Source organism: Ictidomys tridecemlineatus, unplaced genomic scaffold (genome assembly GCF_052094955.1).
Source record: "Ictidomys tridecemlineatus isolate mIctTri1 unplaced genomic scaffold, mIctTri1.hap1 Scaffold_373, whole genome shotgun sequence".
Lineage (NCBI taxonomy): Eukaryota > Metazoa > Chordata > Mammalia > Rodentia > Sciuridae > Ictidomys > Ictidomys tridecemlineatus.
In genome coordinates this window covers 270,674-280,282 of record NW_027522485.1, presented here as the reverse complement: position 1 = coordinate 280,282, position 9,609 = coordinate 270,674, and the positions used below count along the sequence as shown (strand labels likewise).

Sequence of the window (9,609 nt, the reverse complement as noted above, 5' to 3'; positions counted from 1 at the left end):
AGGTCAGTGGGACACCTCCCCACCTAGGAGGACAGTGGGACACCTCCCCACCTAGGAGGACACTGGGACACCTTTCCACCTAGGAAGACAGTGGGACACCTTTTCTCCTAGGTCCCACGTCCTCACCTAGGAGGTCCATGAACCCCTTCCCCACCTATTAGGAGAGTGGGAAACGTCCCCACCAAGAGGACAGTGGGACACCTCCTCACTTAGGAGGACAGAGGGACATCTCCCCTCCTAGGAGGTCTGTGGACATCTCCCTACTTAGGATGACAGTGGGACATGTCCCCACCTAAAAGGAATGTGGGACATCTCCCCATCTATGAGGTCAGTGGGACACCTCCTCACCTATAAGAACATTGGGACATGTCTCCACCTAGGAGGTCACTGTGACATCTTCCCACCTAGGTGGACAGTTGGACATCTCTTCACCTAGGAGGACAGTGAGATATCTCCTTACCTTGGAGGACAGTGGGACATCTCTTCACCTCTGAGGTCAGTGGGACACCCCCCCCACCTAGGAGGACAGTGGGACACCTCCCCACCTAGGATGACAGTGGGACATGTTCCCACCTAGGAGGACAGTGGGACACATGGATTCCACTTCAGTAGATCTTCGTGGGTGCCCTGGAATGTTCCATGTGGTTCTAGAATCCACATTCCACCCAAGTTTCTTGAATCTCCTGACTTTGGTCTTTTCTCAGATCCTTGCCCAGTGGACTAATGGGAGCCCCTGGGGAGTGTGTGGAGAATCGTGCTGATCTCAGCCCGAGGATTGGGAGAAGTGACCCAGGAGGAGGGACACCTCCCCACCTATTCGGACAGTGGGACACCTCTTCACCTAGGAGGACAGTGGGTCATCTCCCTACCTAGGATGACAGTGGGACATCTCCCCACTTGGGAGGACAATGGGACACCTCCCCACCTAGGAAGACAGTGGGACATCTTCCCACATAGGAGGACAGTGGGACACCTCCCGACCTAGGAGGACAAGAGGGCACGTCCCCACCTAGGAGTACCGTGGGTCACCTCCCCACCTAGTATAACAGTGGGACATCTCCCCACCTATAGGGACAGTGGAACACCTCTTCACCTAGGTGGAAAGTGGGACACCTCCCCACCTAGAAGAACAGTGGGACACCTCTCCACCTAGGAGGACAGTGGGACACCTCCCCACCTAGGAGGACAGTGGAACACCTCCCCACCAGGAGAATAGTGGAACACCTCCCCATCTAGGAGGACAGTGGGACACGTCCTCAACTACAAGGACAGTGGGACTCCTCCCCACCTAGGAGGACAGTGGGACACCTCCCCACCTAGGAGAACAGTGGAACATCTCCCCACCTAGGAGGACAGTGGAACAACTCCCCACCTAGGTGGACAGTGGGACACCTTTCCACCTAGGAGGACAGTGGGACACCTCCCCACCTAGGAGGACAGTGGACATGTTCCCACCTAGGATTACAGTGGGACACCTCCCCACCTAGGAGGACTGTGCGACACCTCCCCACCTTGGAGGGCAGTGGGACACATGCCCACCTAGGAGGACAATGGGACACCTCCCGCCCTAGGAGGATACTGGGACACTTCCCCACCTAGAAGGGCAGTGGGACACCTCTCTAGGTAGGAGGACAGTGGGACACCTCCCCACCTAGGAGTACAGTGGTACATCTCCTCACCTAGGAGGACAGTGGGTCACCTCCCGACCTAGTAAGACAGTGGGACCCCTTTCCACCTAGGAGGACAGTGGGACACCTCCTCACCTAGGAGGATAGTGCTGGTCCCTCCCATGGATTCCACTTCAGTAGATCTTTGTGGGTGCCCAGGAATGTTCCAAGTGGTTCTAGAATCCACATTCCACCCAAGTTTCTTGAATCTCCTGACTTTGGTCTTTTCTTAGATCCTTGCCCAGTGGACTAATGGGAGCCCCTAGGGAGTGTGTGGAGAATCGTGCTGATCTCAGCCCGAGGATTGGGAGAAGTGACCCAGGAGGAGTGACACACCTGTATTCCTTTGACCCACAGAACTCTGTGTTTGCTGAACAAACAGCGCTTGTGACTTCTGAACCTGCCTGTGGGCGTCGACCAGCTCCTGAAAGTTGACGCTCCACTGAGGGCCCGCCTGGGTCTTGAAGTTAGAGTCCTGACTGTGGAATGAGCTTTTGTGGAGAGCTCTGAAATCACCAACACTGGGTGTGTTTCACTCACCCTGACAGTGACCATGGGGTTGGTGTCTCCCCGTGAGAGGGGACCGAGGTGGTGGAGACCCTGGGCTTCTGGGAGCACACAGGGTGTTTGGGTCCAAAATCTGCTGGCTCTGGGCTCCATCCCACCTCTGAGACAGGGCAGCACTGCAAGTTGAGTGGCACCCTTTTGCAAGAATTTATTTCTTGACTCTGTAGTGCGTCCACAAGACCCAAATTCAGAACTTGCAGTGAGAGTAGCATCCCAGAGCTCTGTGTTATGGTCCCCACCTACTGGCCTCTTAGCCACAGTGTAAAGTTTCACTCACACCAGCACACAGCTTCTGCTCTGAAACCTAGAGTTGCCCTCTGCCCTCCCATTCCACTCCAGGATGCCCTGTTCCTGTCTGTGTGTGTGTGTGTGTGTGTGTGTATTTCCAGTGTCTTGTGGTAAGAAGGTGCTACAGTGAGTGGCAGGTGGCATCATGCCGTGTGGCAAGGCTTCGGGAAGCAGACTGCTATCTTGGAAGGCTGGGGCCATGGTTTTGAGAGACTTTGGTGGTGGCCTTCCTGAGCTGCGGCCAGTTCTCCTTTCTACCAGGCTCACGTACGCTGTGTTTCTGCAGCCTGCTGTGGCCACATGACGCTCTGGGCAGGCTGTCCTGACTCCAGGCCCTGCCACAGCGCAGTAGGTGCTCTGCATACCCTTCTGCCTCGGGAAGCTTCTATGCCTCTGTTGCTGCACCTCTCTGAGGTGACACTGTTAGACGTAGATGTCACCTCTGTCCTGCAGGTGAGAAAGTGATGTCCGAGGGAGGACACCCAGAGCCTGAGGGCCACAGATTGGCCAGGATCTGATGTCTCCAGTCCTCCCGGGGCAGACGGGGCAGAGGTGCAGGTACCTCCTCTCACCTGCCACGCAGGGCTGTGCGCATCCTCTGGAGGCAGCTGGGGGCAGCTGCGAAGGTCCTCCGGGCACCTCTCCTCCAGGTGCAGTCTGTCTTTCCACCACCGGAAAAGTGTTCAGAGGAGTGCCGAGCGCTTCAGTTCTCCTCACTTGACATTCCACGGAAGAGAATCTGGAGTGGGTTTCCTTTTCCCTGGCGAGGGTGTCCTTCCTGCAGGAGGAGGTGCCTGAGCGGTCCCGCCCACGGCAGGGATTGGGGAATTGTGGTGGGAGCCTGTGTCTGGCTCCATCTCCCCTCTGGAGGTCTCACCATAGACACGTGATCTCCTGGTTCCGCTGCCTCCGTCTGCTTCTGTCTACTCCAGTGAGGGCAGCTCTGGGCAGTCGTACCTGGACTGTTGGGTGGGTGGGTCAGGAGTGTGCTTCCGCTTGGCGGGGACCCAGCTCTGCCGTTTATTAGCTGGGTGGACTCAGGCAAATCTCTGAGTCTGCCTGAGCCCCAGTTTCCTCACCACAGAGGGGGATTCCTGGCACCACCCCTACCAAGTGGCTGACAGAGGCTGGAACTTGCTGGCGTTTTGTGACCGCTTCGTGGAGGCCCCAGCTTGGCCTACCCGAGAGATCTCCTTCACCCCCCATCTCAGCAGGCCGAGCTTGCTCATCAAACCCTGGAGAGTTCCTAAGTCCTTGCAACTGAAAACAATTAAGATTCACAGACACTTTAATTTTGGCATGATTTTTTTGTTGTTGTTGTTTTTGCTAATATATGAACTATTTGAGCCAGCAACACAAGAATTGAAAGCATTTCCACAGAGAGCTGGCTGCAGAGCTAGACTGTGTGTGCCATCAGTGTGCAGAGAGCTGGGAAGGGCGGCCACCCTTCTCAGTCAGCCCCTCCTGCCCTTCCCGACCAGCAGCATGACCCAGGCACTGGCCTCCAGGAAGCACCTTGGTCCTGGATCTGATGCTTCTACCTCCCCACTACTTGGAGCCAGCTGTGGATGCCAGCTTCCCTGACTGCCCAGCAGGCAGGACGCTGGCCCAGGACAGGAGCCTGTGGCCTGCTGCACACTGCTGTCCTCTCCTGACCTCACCAATGCTGGCCTTGACTGTTCCCATTACTGCAGTGGGTGGCAGTCTCTTTTATCTTGGGAAATCCTCCTGGCTCTTGATGGCATTTTGAAAGTGTTTGTGGCATTAGCAGGTTTGTGCAGAGACAGTCCTGAGGTCTGTCTTCCCACGGCTCGCCTCTTTCTAGTAGGAGTGAAGACAGTGAAGCTCCCATGCCCACTCTAGTGCCCCTGCACGTCGTATGTGTGGGTAGGTTTCTGCATCTCATTCCATGGCATCCTTGGAACCTGGGGGGCGGGGAGGCTTGGGCAGCAACTGGTGGTCCAGATTCTGGGGTTCCCTGCCTTGCTCTGGCACTATCTCCCCGCCACTAGCTGTGATACCTTGGAGCACAGAAGGTCATCTCTGAGCCTCTATCTCTTTATCTGTGAATGGGTGCCTGAGCTGCCCACTTCCTGGGTTGGATTCGGCATACATGGATGAGCACCTGCAAAATGCCACTCACTACCTGCCGCCACTCAGCATCACACTGAGCTTGTACGTGGGCCTCAGATCCAGGAGTCGCAGTCCGAGGTGGACATTCCCAGCTAGGCAAAGCCTGTGAGCTCCTCTGAGCCCAAGTCTCTTCTGACAGTGTAACTCAAAGGCAGGCCACCTCAGTTCCCAATGTCACAGCTTCTCACTTCAGACCACGGCTTCTTGCCTGCAGCCACCACCTACCTGAGCTGCTCCCTCCTTTCCCTCTGTCTCCAAGCAGGCCTGGACCCACTAACCAGCACTGCTGACCACTCTTCAGAGCAGGCACTGGGGAGCACTGGGGTCTGCCTTCTCTAGTGCAGAAAGGGAAAGTCACTCTTGGCACCCAGGTGTCCTGCCCAGAGCTGGCTCCTGAAGGGACTTGCAAGTGACCTGCTGGCTCAGCTGGCAATGAACTTTCTGGGGTTCCTTGGGAGAGTGGGGGGATTACTGTATTTTCCTACAGGGAAATGGGCTGGGGGCGGGGCATCCCACCTTCCTGTGGGCTCAGGTGGCCATTGCAGCTGCAGGGGTGCTGGGGAGCTGCCTGTGTGTGGGCTCCTGGGGTCATGGTGAGGTGAGGCAGGGGCAGCAGACTGTCCTTGGGTCCTGGGGTGGTTGGGGGAACCTGACTCACTATCTTTTCTTGCAGAGCTTATGACCACGATGGTGTCTCCAGCCAGCTCAGAAGCTCAGGTACTGAAAACAATTTTAAAGACGACTTGATCCTGTGAGAGTGAACCTGCGTTGCGTAATGGACACTCTGACCGTATTAAGTCCTGTAGCTGTTCGTCAAGGCAGCCCTCCAACCAGCACTCCGCCAGGTGACCCTCACAAGCCTGTGTTCTTTCAGGTTCCTGTCCTGTGAGTGTCCAATCCCAGCCGGATCTCAGCTCCCCCCAGCTCAGCAGCCTGAGCTCAGCAGACAGACTTGAGGCTTCTGCACCAGACGCCAGGCACCTGTGGTTGGTGAGTGATGGTCTTGTGGGGACCTCTTGAGTGAATCTTTATGATGTCTGAACACCAGCTGGTGATAGGGAGACCCAGGCTCCATTCCTGGGGTCTGGCTGGGTCTGGACTTATCCCCGAAGCCTCGGGTTGTGCTGCTGGTGCTGTCTGGGACATTGGTCTTTGCTGCCCCCTGCTGGGGCACATTGGCACTGTGACCCCAAGGAGTGTGTGAGTTGAGGCAGCTGTGAGCCCTGAAGGCTGCTTCCTGGGTCTTCTGCGTAACCTACATGCTGAGAGATGAGACCCTAACCTGGCCAACATTTCCCTGGTCTATCAGCAGAGACCATGTCTGATGCAGGGTGGTGCAGAGATTCTGCCTACCCCTGTTCTGAGGCCCCTGCCCCAGACCTGTCAACATATGATTCTATCAAGCGAGGTGACAGAAATGAATGAAGCTTCAGAGGCACTCAGGCAGGTGGAGGGGTGCTGGGTGTGGTGGGCAGCAAGACACCCCTCTGAGAATAGGTGTGGAAATGCTTTGAAAAGTGTTCTGTGTGAAAGGAAGGCAGTGCTGTTGATTTTAACTGGACGGTGACCCTTGTCCCTTCAGGGTTAGTTACTGTTCCTGCATTAACATTCCTTCTCAAGCTGCACAGGCCCGTAACCCCAGCCATGGGAGGCTGAGACAGGAGGATTGCAAGTCACAGCCAGTCTTAGCAACTTAGTGAGACCCTGTCTCAAAATAAAAAGTAAAAAGGGCTGGGAATGTGATTCCCTCAACTAGGGAGGCTAAGAGCGTTGGGTTCAATTCCTGGTACCAAAATTTTTAAAAATAAACAAACAAATAAATCAATAAACAGGTAGGTGTGACTTAGCATGTGCAAGGCCCTGGGTTCGATCTCTAGTACCCTACTCCCCAAACAGTTATCCCCATTTGGCTTTTTAAAAATTAACATTTAGGTGCTGGGGTTGTGGCTCAGTGGTAGAGTACTTGTCTAGCACACATAAAGCACTGGGTTTGATCCTCAGTACCACAGAAAAATGAAATAAAGATTGTTTGTCTACCTACAACTAAAAAATGGATATTTAAAAAAAATTATGTGCTGGGTTGTGGCTCAGCGGTAGAGAGCTTGTCTAGCACATGTGAGGCCCTGGGTTCAATCCTCAGCACCACATAAAAACAAATAAACAAAATAAATGTATAAAAAATTAACATTTATTGTCAAGTGTGAGGGCTACACCTGTAATCCCAGGTGAGGCAGGAGGATCACAGTTCAAGGCCAGCCTAGATAAAGTGCACATACCTATAATCCCATCAACTCAGAAGGCTGAGACAAGAGGGTAACAATTTCAAGGCCAGCCTCAGCAATTTAGTGAGGCCATAAGCTTCTTAGCAAGACCTTGTCTCAAACTAAAACATAAAAAGAGCTGGGGATGTGACTCAGTGGTTAAGCATATCTGGTTTCAAGTCCATATACATATATCTAATATATATATATATATATATATATATATATATATATATATATATATATATATAATTAAAAAAAGGCACAGTAGTGCATACCTGTAATCCCAGCAACTAGGGAGGCTGAGACAGGAGGATTGTGAGCTCAAAGCCATCCTCAGCAATGGTGAGGCACTAAGCAACTCAGTGAGACCCTGTCTCTAAATAAAATACAAAATAGGGCTGGGGATGTGGCTCAGTGGTCCAGTGCCCCTGAATTCAATCCCTGGTATCCCCACCAAAAGTAAAAATAAAAATTAAAAAAAGTGCTAAAATGTAGTTCAGTGGTAGAGCGTTCCTGGGTTCAATCCCTAGTACGCCCCCCCCTCCAAAAAAAAAATATCAATATTTGTTATTCCTTAAAGCTTCTGAATGTCATATCCTGAAGCAGCCCAGCAGGGCCCTGGCTGTGTCTTCCAAGCTTGCAGTTGGGTTATCAGCAGGGGCTGCAGTGTCATTTGAAGGCTGTCTGGGGGCTGCAGGAGCTGCTGCCCAGACAGCTTCTCTCATGCTAGGGGTATGCCACTCAGAGCCTTGGGGACCACTGAACATCCTCACCACATGGTGGCTGCGTCCCCCAAGCAAGTGGACCAGGAGAGGGCCAGGTGAAAGCTGCAGTGTATTTGACAATCAGGTCTCAGCCATGCTTCCACTATTAATTGCACATGAGTCACCAGATCCAGCCTGTTCCCAAGGGGAGAAGAATTGAGAAACACTTCTTGGTCCAGGAATCAGAGACATGTTTTAAAATTCAGCTTTAACATTCTGGAACTGCTTCTCAAAAGTTTGACTATCAAAATCAGAGCTGGTGGCTGCCAGGCTTGCTCTGGCACACACGGTGCCTCCCCTGCCTGCAGGCCATGGTTGACCTGAAGCAGAACTCCTGGCCATGGCAATGGGCACAGAGCCTGGACCCAAAGCCAGAGGCTCTAGGCCAAGTGGAGAGGAAAGCAGGGTCCAGATCCCCTCCCCTGCCACGAAGCCCCATACGGACGACCTGCTGAAGACCCAGACAGGACGCCCTCCCAGCTCTGTCTCTGGCACTCACAGGTTGGGCCCTGGGAACACAGCTGGCCTTTTGAGCTCTGTGTGCCCAGCACCGGGCTATGGGCTTTATATATGTTACCTCAAAGGAGCTGAAATCCACCCCATGGACAGAGGAGTGAAGCTCAGTGAGGTCCACAACGAGTTCCATGCTGAGCACTGGGAGGTAGCACCAGGCTGACTCTGTGCCATGCTGGATGGACAGGGCACCTACTGCGTGGTCAGTGGAGAGGAAAGAGAGCTCAGTTTGAAGACTTCCAAGGGGAGGAAGATTTGAAATGGACTCTGGCAGTCTTTTGGGGGGAGGGGGGTACCTGGGGTTTAATTCAGGGGCACTGGACCACTGAGTCACATTCTCAGCCCTATTTTGTATTTTATTTAGAGATAGGGCTGAGTTGTTTAGCGCCTCTCTCTGCCTGAGGCTGGCTTTGAACTTGCAATCCTCCTGCCCCAAGTTTCTGGGATGATAGGCATGCACCACAGCCTGTCCTCTGGTGGTGTGGATAAGCCCAGGGTGTGTGTTTTCAGGCAACTAGGGAGCTGGGGAGCATGGGCAGCCAAGGGTGGGGACCGGGAGCTGGAGAGCCAGCAGGGGAGTTTTGCTGCAGCAAAGCATCCTCAGAGAAGGTGGGAGCTGTCTGACTTCAGAAAGCCACAGAGTGCTTGGTTCCAGGGAAGGGATGCAGCTGGTGGGGCCCTGCTCTTGGGCTGCGTGAGCAGGACCCTCTGTGCAGGAGTTCCACCACCCCGTGGAGAGCCTGGCCCTGACTGTGGAGGAGGTGGTGGGTGTGCGTCACGTGCTGGTGAAGGCCGAGATGGAGAAGTTCGCCCAGGACTAGGAGCTCTTCAGCAGCCTGAAGAGGGGGAAGGTAAGGCCTGGGGACAGCTAAAGGTGGATCTCTCCTGATGGGAGGTCAGGGGCAGGCCAGTGTGGGCAGGACCATGGTTGGCCGTGAACACAGCTGAGCCCCAGCATGCCTTCCCTCACAGATCTGCTGCTGCTGCCGAGCCAAGTTCCCACTCTTCTCCTGGCCGCCCACCTGTCTCTTCTGCAAGAGGTGAGCCTTCAGTGCACCTGGCTACCAATTAACAAGGAGGAAGAGGAGTGGGCTTGCGTTGGGCAACCCACGTGATGGTGGGATGTTCTGTCACCTGCCGTGGCTGTTGAGTCCTTGAGCTTTGTCAGTGCCATTGAGGAGGTTTCTTTCCTTTGCATCTGTTAGGGGTGGATTTGTGGGACTCAGCCTCCCCCCATGGATTCCCACAGTGGGCTTCCTGGGCAGAGCAGGAAGGAGCTTCAGTGGAAATAGGGACTTGTCTTTTGAGCATCGATTTCCTTCATGTGTTGTGGGAAGCTAACTGGGCTCTTAGCCAGACACACAGGGGCCCTCTGGGCAGGAGTCTGCCCTTGACCTGCTTGTGGTGGCTCTG

The 9,609-nt window shown here is 54.2% G+C and overlaps 1 long non-coding RNA gene across 1 annotated transcript; it reads left to right on the top strand.

The window, feature by feature from the left end:
* The first annotated feature begins 5,528 nt into the window (after positions 1 to 5,528).
* Positions 5,529 to 9,274, top strand: LOC144373374 (uncharacterized). Its single transcript, XR_013433074.1, has 3 exons — positions 5,529 to 5,645; positions 8,913 to 9,047; positions 9,169 to 9,274. It is a non-coding gene; the product is annotated as an uncharacterized LOC144373374 (long non-coding RNA).
* The last annotated feature ends 335 nt before the right edge of the window (positions 9,275 to 9,609 follow it).